The sequence below is a fragment of the Dermacentor albipictus genome, chromosome 2 (assembly GCF_038994185.2).
Source record: "Dermacentor albipictus isolate Rhodes 1998 colony chromosome 2, USDA_Dalb.pri_finalv2, whole genome shotgun sequence".
Taxonomy (NCBI): Eukaryota; Metazoa; Arthropoda; class Arachnida; order Ixodida; family Ixodidae; genus Dermacentor; species Dermacentor albipictus.
Genome location: NC_091822.1, coordinates 78,409,431 through 78,426,125, shown reverse-complemented (window position 1 = coordinate 78,426,125; position 16,695 = coordinate 78,409,431). Strand labels below are relative to the sequence as shown.

At 43.7% G+C, this 16,695-nt stretch overlaps 1 long non-coding RNA gene across 2 annotated transcripts in view; it reads left to right on the top strand.

Annotated features, from left to right (window-relative positions):
- LOC135918797 (uncharacterized) overlaps positions 1-15,868 on the top strand; it is a 28,218-nt gene extending 12,350 nt beyond the window's left edge. The window contains exons 1-3 of one of the 2 annotated variants that reach the window (XR_010569773.1): positions 7,374-7,445; positions 11,945-12,006; positions 15,849-15,868. This is a non-coding gene — a long non-coding RNA (uncharacterized lncRNA). Of the gene's footprint in view, positions 1-7,373; positions 7,446-11,944; positions 12,007-15,848 lie in introns of those variants that run through there. The other variant, XR_010569772.2, reaches the window with a different exon arrangement.
- Positions 15,869-16,695: the final 827 nt, after the last annotated feature.

Sequence of the window (16,695 nt, the reverse complement as noted above, 5' to 3'; positions counted from 1 at the left end):
GCAGCACGTGCGAATCTCAAAGCCTTGCAATGGCGTGACCAGTAACTTCAATCCCCTGGGTAGATGGCGATAACTACTGCTTGCTTATAAAGTCCCTTAGTAATTTGAAAGTACCGCCACTCTTTGAACTTTGCCGCCACCACCCGACCTCCTCGCCCCTTCCTCGTTCCCTCCGCGGAAAGCAGTTTTGCCCTCGTTTTTCTGCATGACGATTGGTCTCCGGGTCGTTGCCGTTGGAAACGCGTGGATCTTGCGTTTTGCTTGTGTTCTTTCTCTTTTTTTTCGCGCCATTTTTCTCCTCAGCTGGACTGGCTCGGTGCTTTAGCTTGGCGTAGAGAACGTTGTACGCTGTGTTTCCTTTTTTCTATGCTAGCGCTATGCCGTGCTTTTCCGCATGTATCTGCAGCAAGAAGCCTACAGATGTTTATGCAATATTTGTGATACCACAAGGAAAGAGTGACGGCTTGCGCAAAAAGCAGTGGCTGCATAACGTTGGCCGAAAGAACTTTGTTCCGACAAAGAACAATGTTGTTTGCGAGGTGAGGCGTCTTTCTTTTTGCTCGTATCAAAGCTTCCCCCAATGTTGCTTTTTTTTATTCTTGTGGCCTGCTCACCAGCGTTTTTGCTGCGGCATAAAATTGGGGTTGTCCTCAGTATGCTTAATATTCTGGTGGAACTCCATCACCTCGCACGTCGTCAACTGTTCTTATTCAGTCGTATATGCAGCACTAGAGGTTGTTTTCCACTGTGAAGAATTCTGAGCGACGACACAGCCTCTCGATCACACTTCTCGCTATTGTTAGGATACGTTGCCTGTTTAACTCGAAATCGAAAGAGCGGCTTGTGGAGGAGCTATTATTTCCAGCTTACGTCGATGTGTGCGTCAGTAATTTCATTTCATTTCATTTATTTACCTTAAAGGTACACCTAGACGGCGGGTGTCCTTAAACTTTTAATAATACACTCAAATTTGCGACAATAGGTACTCAGTCTCATTGGCAGAAAAAGATGATGGACCGGTGAAAGCGACGATATTGCGAGGAAGGCCGAGGATAGCCTTTGGCTGCACGATGAAAAAAAAAGATGCTGAAAAATTAACAGTTCTCACACGTCTACGGGAAACCTGCAGTTTGTGATCGGTGCGAGGAGATATGTAAGCGGGCTCTGTTATGTGAGGAGCACTGTTGAGTGATGAATAGTAAAGCTAATGGAATAGGCAAATTGTTGCAATGGGTTGGCGGAGGGTTAAAGCTTCCAGCCCAGATTCCGCTTTGAGGGCGGTAACACTGACTTCGCGAGAATAATATGAGTGAACGGATCTGGCTGGAGGATTTTGTACTGCTTCAAGGTCATATACGAGTCATACTTCAGGCGGTGACCATATGGCTGACGGATACTCAAGTTTTTAACGGATAAGGGACTTATAGGCTAGTAATTTAACCTGTTGGGGAGCGTTACGAAGGTGACGTTTCAGAAAACCGAGAGTTCTATTTGGCGATACGATGTTTGTAGTATGTGCATGCCATGACAGATCATTGGACAGAGTAACGGCTAAGTATTTCAACGATGCTACTGTTTGTATAGGTTCGTTAGCAATTGTGTACAGGAATGTAACGGGGCACTTTTCGCTGGTGAAAGAAAGAAGTTTACAGTTAGTTGGGTTAAGGGTCATACAATGAATGCAGGCCCCGAACCCGTTAGCGCACAGTATACCTGTGATGCTGGTTGCTAGTTAATACGCATTGCGTTTTTTTTTAAGTTGTGGCGACACACTCCGCGCATAGTCCTGCGCACCCTCTGTCTTCTTATCATCTAACATCATCTTATCATCTTCTTATCATCTAATAACACAGCTGCACGCTGGACTGCATGGTCAATAAAACATAGCGCCACCGCCACGTCACCGGAGGTATGCGTCACCAACGGTGGCTATAAAAACAGGCTGGCTGGCTGAGAAAGGGGGCCTTCTACCTTCCGCTGCTGTGACGAACGTAGCGTTGGTATGCCCGTCCGCTGCCATCGTTCGTCGAATAAAGAAGCGTTACGTTTTTATTTTGGGATTCGTCCTTCGCTAGACACGACATCCCGCAACGTTTTAAAGCGAAAGCCTTTAGATCGCTGTTTGAAGGTCGCGTTGTGAACATAACATATCACGCCACCCTCGCAGGCCAGAACTGACCCTAAGCATTTCCAGCCGTGTATAAGGGATTACTAATTAGCAAAGTTAATGAATGTGCCATTAGTGATTGAATTAAGGTGGATAAGGGGAGGATTAAGGTTGATTAGAGTGTATTGAGACGAATTAGTGTGTATCAGGGTGAATTAAGGTGCATGAACAAGGATTAAGCTGTATTAGGAAGGATTTAGGTGGCTAAAGTAAGATTAGGGTGTATTACGGTGGATTAAGAGGATTAAGATGGATTACGATGCATAAAGTAGGACTAAGGTAAACATTAGCAATGATTGGTGCTTACTAAAGAGAATTAGGGTGGATTGAGGTGGATGAAAGAGGATTAAAGCCGATTAAGTTGGATTGAGATGAGTTAGGGTTGATGAAGCAGGAATAAGACCGATAAGAGTGGGTAGGAGGATTAAGGTGGAATAAAAGGATGAAGGTTGATGGCGGTGTATTACAATGAATTACAGTAGGCTTTACAAGGGTTGCGCATTTTCATCTTTTAGGCGGTGGCTAAAGACACCTTGAATTTTTGGAATTTGCTCTTAAGTGCACTTCGACGCACGCATTAGTGGGCCACGGTTATTATTTGGTTTTCTCACGGATAGAGAAAGAGAGAGAGAGACAAAAGGGCAGGAAAGACAGGGAGGTTAGCCAGTGTAAATACCGGTTGGCTACCATGTGCTGAGGAAAGGGGTAAAGGGAATAAAGGAGAAGGAAGAGAGAAGAAAAAAAACAAGAAAAATGCACACAGTAACCCAATGTCACGCGCAACATAGTCAATGGCGTTCGCACAATTCACATGTCCTTAAGAACTAGAGCAAAGCCCTTAAGGCCTTGAGTGCCGAAACCCGGCTGGACCAGTGTCCTAGAAGTTTATCTTCTGTGAAGGGCGATTGTCCAGTTTTTCGAGCACCTAACGGATACAGGCAATGTGCAATGGGTGTTCACATGATCGCGCACGGTTGCTGTTAATATTGACGTCTACGTGGAAGCCGCGAGCCTTCGCTTTAATAGCAATTTTTTTAAAACCACCTATTTGCGGTTTTGTTCTGTGGGGAAACTTTTGTCATTGGTTTAACACGAGCCGAAATCAATGCATCGATGCCCTTTGATTACAAACGTTGAGCAGTCAGTCATGATTGTGGTGATGATGTTCTAATGCAAGAAATGTTCTGCAGGGAATAATGTTTAGCACTGCGACGTATTTCATCCTACTCTACCTTCAGTGACCTTATACCTCCTTAATGCACCATAATCTTCCTTCTTCCACCCTAATTCTCCTTAATGCACCTTAATCCACCCTAATCGACCTGTTGCGAGTCGGAAATCGAAAACGTGAGATCCCCTTTTTTCGTGGAGGGGTGAGTAAACGTGAGGTTGAGTCAATATTCAGGACCTTTGCCGAAGCACGTATATATTTACACAAGTACAAGAAAATGCAAATATATACGGAAAAATTGGTGAAGTGGTAGTCGCCCATCACACCCAAAGTCCGTAGCTCCTTTTATGCCTTGCGTGATCATTGTTTAGTCACATCCCCCAATCCGGTGCCAGGAGACTAATGACATCAGGCCACACCAATCCGGTGGTAGGTAGCCATTTTCCCTGACTGCGATCGTACTCCGACAGGTGATGGCCAGATCATCAAACTGACCGCGTCTCCGGCTTGGACACGCCAGTTTGTGCTGCTGACATTGACAGTCGTATCATTGCTAATTGCTCAAATCTCTCCTGAACAAGGTATTCCCAAGCTGGTCATAATTCATTTGTGTCGAGACCATATTGACGAGGCCGTCGGCCCATTCGCAGGATGAATGGCAGATCACAGCGGACCTTAATCCACCTTAATTCTCCTTAACACACCCTATTCCTCCTTGATACACCTTAATCCAACGTAATACAATCACTAATCAATAAATAACTAACTTTGCTAATCAATAGTAATCTCTTATACACGACTGGACATGGTTTGGTTCGCCTCCGGCCTCCCTTCGGTCACGTGATATTTTCTATACCTCACATCGCGACCTTCAAACAGAGATCTAAGGCTTTCGCTTAAGGCACACGCAGAGGGATCCAAGGAAAATACGGGAAGGCGCGATAGGCAAATTCAAGACGATTAGCAAAACGAGAACAAGTTGAAAGCAGGATCCAACGTTTCCACAAATGGACTTGTCTTCTTCAAGGCGACATATGCTTTCCTCACCACAGTACATATAGGGGGGGTTCTAAAGGAGTGAGGGCGTAAGGCGGGTGGGTGCAGCAACAAGCGAAAGTGTGTTAGCGTGTCCAATTGAAAATAAATTAGTGGTGTACGTTTAAGGCCAAGGACCCGGCCATGCGTCAATCACGTGTCAACGCCCGTGTGTCAGGCGGCGTGTCAACGACGAGCACAACAGGCCTCTATTATGGTCGTGGGCTATCGTTTCTCTCAAAGAGATAACACAAGAGCGGCAGAAAACAGTGCTCGTAAAAAATAGAAATAAAATAAAAAACTAAAATAAAACACTGAAACGGCTAAAATAAATAACTAAAACGTAAAAAGGAAGACGAACAAAATAAACGAAACGAAAAACCGCTACGAAACCAAACTGAGTGTTGTTGCCTAGAGCTTGAAATTTACCAAAGCAAATATGTTCTAAAGCTCCCTTTAAAACGTTTATGCCTATTGGTTGCAATGTCTTGATCTTATGGATATGGTATGATTCTCTGTATTTTCTTTCTCGTTCAGAACGGAAATTTGACTGGAAGATGTAGACTTTAAGCTTATCAAAGTTATGACCTGGTTGATTGACGTGCTCGGCAATGGGTTTGGGAAGCTTTTATAGCTGTGTCCGCGCGATGTTCGTTTAATCTGACGTTCATTGATTGTCCTGCTTCCTGCAGAGGGATGTGCCACAAGCAATAATTTAGACGCACAAAGTAAATCATCTCATCATGTGGCAGAAAAATTGTCTTTAGTATCGAAATCGCCTCAAAGCTCCTTTTTACGTCAGAATAATGTGTTCATACAGCTTTATGAAAAAGCCAACGTCCTCATAAACGTTGCCTTCAGCATTATCGATGCGGTTATCAGCATTTCTCAAAATTTATAACAGCACTGGGCCGTGTAACTGTCCCAAAATAATGCGCCTCCATAGAATGCTGCGCCCCGTCCGCGGCAGCCTAGGAAAAAAGGCGAGGAGAATCGATTAGGAAGGCGCCGCGGGGAGGAGAGTGTCGCTACTTACAAATTATCATGGGGCTTTGTGTTATCACAATTGTGTTAGCGTGATCGTGAATCCATACAGTCAGGTATAGTGCAATGTGACTGCCACTACAGTTTTTCTGTGCAGTGTTGTTTGTACTAGTATCTGTGCTCTTATTGGAGAGTTGATTGCCTGAAAAGACTACAGTATGCTGTGCGACTGGGTAGCTATGAAGACAACTTTACTCTAGGATACTCAGTCATACGAAGGTGAGCTGGATCGCTCTGCTCAAAGCGCGTTGTTTATATCGAATCACCGCCTGTTATCGTCAGGGGCGATTGCTCTGTGACTGTGTACGTGACGGACGCCGCTACAGGTGGCTGTCAACTGGGATGCTTCGAGAAACATATACAGCGAACCTTGCGGTCGTTGAGTGACAATTATCTTTCTGTACCCTGGTCTGCAACAAAAATGACAGGTTTTCTTGCTAGCCGAGCAGAACGTACGAATACCGTTACACGAGGTTGTCACCCGCAGAAGTTTGTCTGGCTTACACTTAGTGCGTTGCATTGTCATATAACTGGTAGTGAGCTGAGCGAGACTACTTTTTTTCTTACAAGCGCGTGAAATGCGCTTGCACGTGAAATTCGCTTACGAAGCGCACACTTTCTATCAGCTGAGAACAGGCGAACTTGGTAAGCCTATAATCGCACCACAGGCATGGCTTGCCTGAGGTCAGCCATCTTGGTTTTGAAGGGGGAGCAACTGTTTCTCCCATGCATGAGGGAGGACAGGTACCCCGTTAAAAGACAAACATACGGGAAAGCGCCGTTCCTCCTTTGAAGGAGCAATGGTCACTCCTTCTTTTCTTAGAGTGTAGTGTGGCCCGCTCCGCGTAACTATATTTCGAAAACATTGCGCAGCGTGGTACAGCATGATTTAGAAGGGTTGAACAGTGCTATTTGTTGTCAATTCCCGCCTACGCCCACTTCAGGAAAAAAAAGAATAAAACTACTACTAGCAATCCCCTCCCACCCGCTTTGATCTTTACGGTATGAATTTACGCCGAGGCGTCTCGTTCCCGCAATATTACTACACTATACAGCGATGTCATACAAAGCACAGAGCAATGCAACGTCGCACTTATTGCTCAACTTTAATTATTCTCATACTCAAGCTGAGAGAAATGTGCTGATAAAATTGAGTCGGTAAATAGCACACCACAAGGCAACGTTATCAATATTTGAAGATCCTGCAGGGATAGTATTCTTAATATATGGCTTCAACGTGTAGCGCTCGTTATCGACGCGTTATAAATCCACAATGAGTAAAGGAGTGCGTCAAAAAAGGAACGGTGGTAACACACTAATCTTCATTTCCCTTTGAATGAAGCCCTGGTTTAGAACCACCACCATCTGCACTGTTTAGTGTAAGGTATTATGAATTTTTGATTGCCTCATCTGAGTTTTCAAACTGAGAGCTATAACCAACCTTAATGCAAGGTATCAACCTGTCATTCCAGGTCAGGTGTTAATGGGCTTAGGGTGTATGTGTTGTGATGCCAAATTTTTTCCTAGGAAGGATATGGCAAATAAACAGTGGATTCGTCGTTCGGTCTCTTTCCCACAGATGTCATATATGGTGCAATAAATGGGATAGCTTTTCAGCGGAAAAGACCGTATGGTTCTAGCAGGCTTTCGCTTATCTAGGTCGGTAGGTTATGGCGCACGCATATGAGGATCAAATGGGTGCGTCACACCCAGTGCGCAAACATGTTTGCGGCATAGCTGCGCAGCTCAGGCATTTGGAGGAAGTACGTTGTTTTTTGGAAGCCACGTGAATTCGCTCCTTGCACACAAAAGTGGAAACGTACATTTTACTGTGACATGGATAAGCACGTGGAATAGTACGTGATACGGTCACGTGATTTACGCGGAAGCGCGCCAAAAATGCTACTCTGAGAGCATATATAAGTAGGTGTAGTTACTCTTTAAGCTTGGAATCCTGTAGAAGAAGCCGATTCAGGATGAAGACACTTGGCATCTTCTTGGTTGTAGCGCTCACAGCTGTCGTCGTAGGCATGTATCTAAGCGATTCTTGTTCTGCAATTCTAGAGATTGAATTCGGGCCTTATCGCTTTGAGTATACCGAACTGAATTTTCTATTGAGAGCAGTTACAATATTATTATTCGTCCACTAATTCGTATTTTTCGTTCTGCTTCTTCTTTTGAAATTAGGTGCTATTACACGCTCCTTTCTGTACTTTCTTTTGTGAGTAGGCATCATTAATTAGAACACCACGTGTACAGAATTAAGACACCTATTTGCTGCTACTTCCCGTTACTTTTCAACAGATTAAGCAGTTAAGGTGCCAAGTCTATTACTAAGAAAACATAAACCTCTATCCTTGCGTTTCTAACTGCTAATAGGTTTTTATTTGTTCGTGAACGTTAGAAAAACAATGCTATTATTGCTGTAAATTGCGTTTCCGAAGTTCCACAATTATACAATGTTGTAGCTCAACAAAAGTGAAATAAAAATTTAAATGGATATAATGCCAGTATGGATTGTTAAACATACTTGTAGTGGTGAGTTTATTGCGCTGAAAGAAAACCCAAACTTTCGGAAATGCTTATTCGAATCTTTTGATTTCTTGGAACATGAAACAAATGAGCAAATTTGCATTTCTGTGCACTTTTCGTACAGAGTAAATTTATAGTTAGTACAACAGCCATTGCTAGACAATTTTTTCAGAGGTCTTTAAGTTCGTACATGTTTCAAGTCCGTTCAGTATTCTTGCCTACCTTTCACACCATGGGATATATCGGTGGTACAGGAATCCGTGTTCTAAACTTCAACAAAATTACTCAGAAAGAAAATAGAAGTTTGGGATAGACGTGGGTTAATCATAAATGTTGCTGAAAGAGGAAAGTTAAACGCACACTGAGGCAACTATAAGTGCAGCGTAATTGTTTACAAGAGTGGCGCAAAAACCACAAGGGAATGAATTTATACTGCCGAGATGGCACAATGTGGTAATATGTGCGTAATGTGCCATTGATTTACCTCGCTCATACAGAGCTCTATTGTTAGAAAATAGCGAATACTTTATTTCTCTCGTGGCAATATCATCCGAACTAGACGCTCCCCTTTGACATGACGTCTAATTGACCGTGCTTGCATGTGGTGTGATGAACTCACAACGAAGTTTTTTTTTTTACTTTCACTGATTTTTGTATTTTGATGACTTCATTGTGGCGGCTCTATATAAGTGTTTTTTTTTTCAGCAAAAAAACATGGCGCACACATTGTTTTCTCAGCGCACGTAGCCTCGCGCTATAAGCATGATTAGGAGAACAATATTACAATGTGTGACGTTTTAAGCAAAAGTGTCATGATCAGTTTCTGGCATCTGAAGTTACGCATTTCATCAATGTGTTTTTTTTTTCCACAGGTAATAATTTAGAATCCATCGAACCACCGTTATTAAGCAAGTGCTAATGTTTTAGAAACTGACGGCAGTTACTTCTTTTTCACTTCGTGCAAGCGTGTGCCGAAGGCAGTCCGAGAATATATCAATCTCGTACAAAAACAGTAAAGCGAAACTTGCTTTCACAAAAATGCAGATACACGTTAGGCAGTGATGTGCTTTTTTTTTGAAAAACCACGCTAATAAAAATCAAAGCTACTCCGCACTGATATTTGCTTCTTCTGCTATTCATAACGCTATCAGAAGTTGGGTGCCAAATATCACTAGGGATTAGATCGGGCACAATATACGCAAAGAAGCAGGTATGTCCCTTGATTATTTATTCACAGAGAATTGCAGAAAGCTAGAATTTGTATGATCCGAGATTTAGAAGAAATGTTGCCGCATTATAGCACGTTGAGCCTGTATACATGACAGCATATGATACATTCATCTGTTTCTGAAATGCAATAACCTACATTTGACTTCAGGAAATAAGGAAGTGAAACTGGTGGCGCAATAGGTATGCCTACAATCTCAAATACAAACCTTCGCCGAAGTAAGCAAATGTAATACACAGGAACAAACCATGGACCCCGACTTAACAACTCACTGTATTGACCGTCTTAGCGCCCCGATAAAAATTTAAGAATGATTCCACTTGGTCAACGTACACTTCCGCACGTCATGCAGTCCTACCCGCTGCTTCAGTAGACGCCAAATAAAGACTGCGCTGCAGGTGCTCTGTAAATTACTTTCGTCCACCAAACTGCAGTTGCAGCACACAAGCATTGACAAGACATTTTGAGGTTCTGGCGTGATTGACGCGCTAAGTACGACATTTGAGTAAGCTGGGTTGTTTGACTTCCTAGTGCATACCACAAAGCCAGTTTCTCTTAAATAAAAAAAAACAATTGAATCGCTGTTCTTGTCGTCCAGTCTGTGCTGCCCTGCTGAAATTTTTATCCCCAAAAGTCTGCCCTTTAGAAACCTATCCTAAAGATAACTGGCCAGGCGGTGATTACGGCTCATCACATTTGCTAAATATGACGTGCGCGTAACGGCAGGTGCACCAAAAAGGAGTTGGTACTGCAGGCGTTTTTCTACGACAAGAAAAAGATTACTGCGAAACACCGCTTCACAATAAGGGCGAAGTTGTGTCGGTGCGAGTTACCCTGTCTTTAGCAGCCTGTATTGTGAAGTTCAGCTGCCGAACATTTTGCTTTAAAGTCCGGAATCACTTTATTGACCCTACTCGACGGCCGTGGTAGAACACTCGATTGGCACAGCAAAAAGTAGTACTAACGAACTCCTCGTTTTCTTTTGTATTGTACTAAGTAAATAATTCATTCATAGCTTTTTATTTTGTACACTAGATGAACAAGCTTTGCGAGCTTTGGCGGGGCTGCTAAGGCTGCTGCGCTGCTGAAAAAATATCGTGGATTCGCCAAAGCTCCGATCGCTCGCCAACGTGTCAGATATTCGCTATGTCATTTATTTATTTTTTACAAAGGAACTGGTACCTAGTATCGCGATGATAAATGAAAGAGGAGGTGCACCATTCGAAATTTCGTAGTTTGTTACTTCTACTTTTGTTTATAGTGAAGCTTGGCTAGATTTTATGTTTTGCGCTGTGTCTACGCCACCTGCGAGCAAAGCCTTTAAAAGGCCCGTTACGAAGTTTGGGTGTAGCAAACAGACAATCGGGGTGTGTCGATCACACGGTGAAGATCGTGTCCAAAAAAAAAAAACCAATGCAGGACGCTAAAACAGCTGAAATTTGTGACCAAAGTCCTGCGTGCTCTTCCTCCACAGGGATATCCCTAAATTTCGCATTGACACCTCGTTAGGAAATCTCCACGAGCTCAAACCGGTTCACGTACTGTAATCTTTCTAGACGCAGGGGCTTTCTAGGAATGTAATGTCATTCTTTGTTTGCGGATATACCGTTTCTGCTTCACCTATGGCTCTGGCAAAATCAACAAAACTTCAAGGGAAGTTCGAGGTGGCCTAGCCACCCATCTTTGACATTCGTGTTTACTTTTTTAACCCTGCAAAAAGATACAAAATCACTTCGAAACGCCAGAAGTCAACTCAATTTAGCTAGTGTGCTTATGGAAGCGAATCGTGTTTTATATACTGCACTAGCACTGCTTGGCGATATTTTGGTGTGTTTCGAACACAGCCCACCCAGCGCACACCAAATATGTAAAAAAAAACTCGAACATTAACTCATCAATAATTCTACGCGACGCACTCGCATGCAAATCCAGCGTGTCGAGAACCGCGCACACGACGCATACGTGGCAAAAGTACCTCAAGTCAAACACCACAGACTCAATCATCAATGAAATTAGGCCATGCAAGCTCACGTGGAAGGGGTGACGGGTAATATTCTGGTATAAATGAGTGAGGTGGGAGACCACAATACTAGGGATGCCTAGGCGGACTTCTGAAGTAACGAAGCAAAAACCCGAATGCGAAAGTCAGAGCTATGCACCAAACAACGCCGCGCAGCAACGTAACGCAGGAACAACCACGCAATTAGACAGTTTTAGTTACACGTACGTAGAGGCTTTGCGTGCCTAGAGCTTCTACGTGTGAGCAGTGCGCATGCGTAGAACGTAGCGGGCGCGCGCGCGTCTCACGGACGTACGTGAGATTCCATTCTTTGCGTGCGTTTCTTGCGCACGTAGACAGCTTCGCGCGGGAGTTCCGCGAGATCACGAACAAGCGATAGCGGGCCGCGCGCGCGCAGATGGCTTGCATCGAAAGACGGCGACAGGATTGAATTGGCTACGGCCGTGTTCACATTTCCCGATAGATGGAGCTACGGGGTCCCTCTTGGCGTGCGTCGCGCACGTGTAGCTAAAAGTGTTTCAGATGGCGTGCACGTAAGGTACGTAGGCTTTCCACGTTTGCGTACGTGAAGCCTCTACGTACGTGTAACTAAAACTGTCTATTGTCTCGATAGCTTCGCGTTCCCGTGGATCTGACTACGCACATTTTTGCTCTTTAGTCAGCCATTAACTTGTATATGTAAAAAAAAAACTCTGAAACCTGTATGGCAAATGTTGGATGAACTTCTACACATACATTTATTTGCAGCATTCGCCCATCACCATGGTGGAGGTCCCGGCTGCGAACATCCTCCTCCTCCCATGCCTCCGGTGAGTGTGAAGACTGACAAATTTTCTAAGCCAAAAAATTGCAGGATCCTTCCAGTGGCCTCTGATGGCATCCATCTTTAACGACAGTCCCCTAGTGTGGTGTGAATGGGCAGAGCGAAGCGCCAATATATTGTGCTTTATTTATGTACAAGTAAAAGTTATAAAAAGGCATGTGGCAATAGTAATGAGCACTAAAATCTTCCAGCTCGAAAACGACTCAGGGTAATATTTTCGCTATGAAGAAGTCGCTATCCGCCAACCGTGCCTTCGTAGTAAGAAAAACAGGAAAGAAAATTGGGCCAAATAACCTACCGTTTCTGCTTAAAACTAAATGAACGCCACAGTCGTAGTTGCAGTCCTGCAAGTACGTACTCTTCTATGTTTTAGTTTGACACAATTAGTCATTTAGAGAATGTTGGGCCAAGCGTCGCTAATGGCGGGCCTTGTGATTTCCACTGTGCACATCCTCGCATGCTAAATCTTCATCGAGATTTGTACTCAAAGGGAACAGCAAACTCAGCAACAAATTGTGAAGTCGTAACTTGAGATAGCAGCTGTACACAGCTTTCAAATTGTTTCACATTTAAGATATAATAAGAGAAAAAGCTTCTGTGCATTTTATTGAAGAAGGTTCATTCATATTTACAGTAGCTTTCAAAAAGCACCGTAAGAATTGCCGGAGAAAATGCGAACCTATGCATGGCTATAAGCCACGAAATGCACCGACGTCACCCAACACAGCTACATCATTGACAATAAAGTGTTAATACGGGACTGGTAATATGGTAACGGGCGAATATAGTAAGCAGTGGCTTGTTCATCGTATGACGTACGCCAGAGGCAGACTAAAACTGAGAATCTACTCCTTCTATTCCGTCCAACAACCGCAATGCAAAAAAATACTTATATTCTAGGGTTTTATGGGCCAAAACCGCGTTATGATTATCAGGGCATTGTAATAAAAGTTTCCAAAATAAGTTTTACCACTTAAGTTTCCTTTAAATACACCTAAGTTTAGGCACAGGAGCATGAACAGATATCAACCGTAGTAAAATGCAGTCACCACACCACCGCAGCCAACGCCGAACTCACGACCTCGGGATCAGCCGGGCAACGCCATTGCCCGTTTGCTACCGCAGCAGGCCACAACGGCAATTTTGAACCTTGCTTTGTGACATACTTGATAACATAAAAGCAGCCTGTTCTCGCGGCGACATTCCTATCGAAAAACATGCCGCGGAGAAAACGTGGCCGCTCCAAGGGCAGCCTGTGTCTCCGCCCGAGGAAATAGGGAGTTTTAGCGCTCCCGCTACTACAGGCAACAAGGGTGGTTTGGAAGTTTTGACGGATGGGGGGAGGCGTGAACGTGAGTGGCCGGAATGGTGCAGCCATCTGGTGGCGAAGAGCTCAACGGGGCAAACACAGAGCTAATATTGTGGTTTCTAAGTATACCCTACTTATCTGCTGGTGCGAATTTTCAGCAGGGGCAGTGGGTACGGCACTTCGAATATTTACGCCGGCAGTCAAGTCAGCGGCGCAAGCTATTAAAGGAGTGAGCAGCGCATCATCTCTGCCGCACCATCTGGCTACGCCACTCAGGTTGCTTCTGTTTACACCTCCGCCTATCAGACAAAACGACCGCTACATCCCCCTTTACCGCAATATCGGACAGGCTACAGCTTTCAAAATGAGGCCCCAGCCAATGCGCGTGAATTTAGAGCTTAATCGGCAGACTTATCAGGTCAAGGAGCTGCTGGTCTGAAGACAAGCCTCCTTTTTTTTTTGGTTTTGAGACCGTGCCAGTACAATAATAACAGGAAACAGGCAAACTGTTGTATAGATATACAGGGTATCCCAGGCATGATGCATGGAGTTCTTAAATATAGTACGGGCCATTTCATACAAAGTTAACCACGTCCATGTTGTTTATAGTCGAGTAGTGCAGGCGCCGGTAATTTCTTTCTTGATTCCCTCTAATGTATTATTTATTTCACTTAGACAGGATTGTAATTATTGCAGTGAGTGGCAGGCTGTAAATTAAGAAATTATAGGTATTTGATAGAAAAGTAAAACTGGCATAGGGGTGTTCAGTAAAGGACATGTTGCCCGTTTATTTTTTGCCGGCTGGTAAAGAAAGCCTGCGACAGCTAATAATGGCACGTGAGTGCTGCTGTCACGTGACTGAGTGCAGCGCCATCAAACATGCTGCAGTCATGTGACTGAATTCGGCGCTCTCAAACACGCTGCACAAGAGTTAGTCAAGGCATTTTTCCACTACGCTTTCACCACTAGTCATCGGCATTTTTCCCTTATCAACACCAAGGCGCCGTGCTATCGCGGGCGGGCCATGCCAGATAAAGCGTCAGCTCTGGCTCTGAGTGCTATGGAGATTGCTTGAGGGCGCTGCCCCTTCACGCGAGTGGGAAAAGAAGCAGGGAACTGATTGATAGAAGCGGATTCGTTGCAAGCATTGGTACCAGCTCAAGGTGGATGGAGAAGTTTTGGAGAACAGAAAGAAGATTGAGGACCCGCTTGCAAAATTGCTAGAATGCAAAGCATGTATAGCATACTGGATTAGCTCAAGCAGGCCAGGTGACTATTTGTCACTTACGTGTTCCAAAGGGGATGTTAATAAATCATCGTCACCTTTATAGGCGGCGGCTGCTTAGTCACGTGATATTTTTCATGTTTCACGGGCTTTCTTTATCAGTGCGAAATATTAAATGGGCCCCTATTACCTGGCTGAATACAGGTCGGCTTTAAGTTGCTTTCAATTTCATGCAAATTCCTAATTGACAACCATGCATTCAAAGCAGTAACTATAAAGCAGATAACTTATAAATGCTGTAATTAAGTAGAAACGTTCTGGAAGGATATTTCGGCTGGTTTTTACATTTCATCCGCATCGAAATACGGCCTCTGCGGTCGAGATTTGATGCCGCGACTTGGGGATAAGCAGCGCAACACCATAGGCACTACGCCACCACGTTGGCTGTACGCGGATATATATTTAAATCCTTTAATACATGCTCTAACTTATATGTACAACATCACAGAAGCTGTTTGAGGTTATATGAACAAAAAGGACAATCTACAGATTCAGCAAGGTTGTTGGACGAACAGCTGGAAATTTGTATTGCTAGAGGCTTATAATCCCTACGAAACGAACATGATTTGTATTATGCTCAACTTTGATTTCGAAATCTATACATGTGTCCTAGTCGAAAAAGATAAATTGTATTGCTTAAGATTCGTAAGTAAAGTGTGGGCTATGTTACACGCCGTAGCGGGAAGCTCCGGATAAGTTTCGACCACTGATGTGTTTTTTAGCGCGCACCTATATCACAGTACCCACCAGCCTTTTCGCATTTCTCCCCGATTACAATGCTATCGTTGCAGCAAGGTGTTCAGCAGCAGAACGTCTGAGCCACTGCACCATTGCTGCTGGCTTGTGTCCTAATTAACTGATTAAAATGTCAATTATGGAAACTCTATTATTGGGCACTTGGACGCTATGATTTATCTGCCTGGTAATGTTGTGCTGTTTAAGCGATTCTCGCCCACAGCTGGAACTGTGCGAAATGCTCCGCGGAACCTTATATATATATATATATATATATATATATATATATATATATATATATATATATATATATATATATATATATATATATATATATATATATATATATATATATTGTGTGTGTGTGTGTGTGTGTGTGTGTGTCTGTGTGTTCTATAACGGGGAAAACATGTCCACATAAGCAGTGTGTTTAGTGCTAGGTGTGTCGCAGTGCCCGAACTGTCTTGCCTAAAATGTGTTTTATTTGTGAACCAACCAGCCGTCGAACGACACCAGTACGGCGTGGACTTGACGTGGAGATGCGCTCTGAAATAAAAATTCCCTCACAAGCACTCTCTTGCACACAAATGCGCACATTGTTCTCAGAACTCTGCGCCTTTTGTCGAAGTTCTTGCACTGCCGCGTGTTCAAATAAAGCATCCTTGCGCTTAGTACTACGTGTATGCAGACATAATTTCGTCTTGGTTTTGTAAAGTGCCTGTTCGCGAAACAAGATTGTGATGAATGTACATATCTACTTACTTTGAACCTTTCTTTTAGGCTTTTCATGGAGACATAGTAAATGCCAAGTACAAGCAAATATGTTCCATAATCGCAGAGAACGCTCCAAAGAGGGCAGAAAAGGACTAACTACTCCTTAGCAATGGGTTGCTATGTTACTCAGCTCATACTGTTATCCTAGCCAGGATTATTGCATGAGCTCAGAAAGCCGCCAGCATCTGTAAACTCACGGCCACCTAACTAATATCAACGCTGCCTCCGGCAGTCTAAAGTGTCTCCTTTGCCAAATGAATTAAATACTGACTCACTCATGGAGCTATATATGGTAGTTGTTCATAAACAAGAACGGGGTAGCGTTCGCGTCAGGATAGACAAATCGTAATACACATAATCGCCGTTTAGTTTTGGACAGCGCGACATACCATGCAGCAAGATAGACAATGTAGCAGGAACTGATCCATCTCGCAGTGTAATTAACGCGGAGAGCTACGATCAGGAATGCGAAGACATATTCAGTTCTCTGTTGCTCTGCTTTTATATGTGCTTTTGGAACCTCATCGCTCGCTTTTTCTCCTTTATTAAAGCTGTTCGCGCTAAACATATAT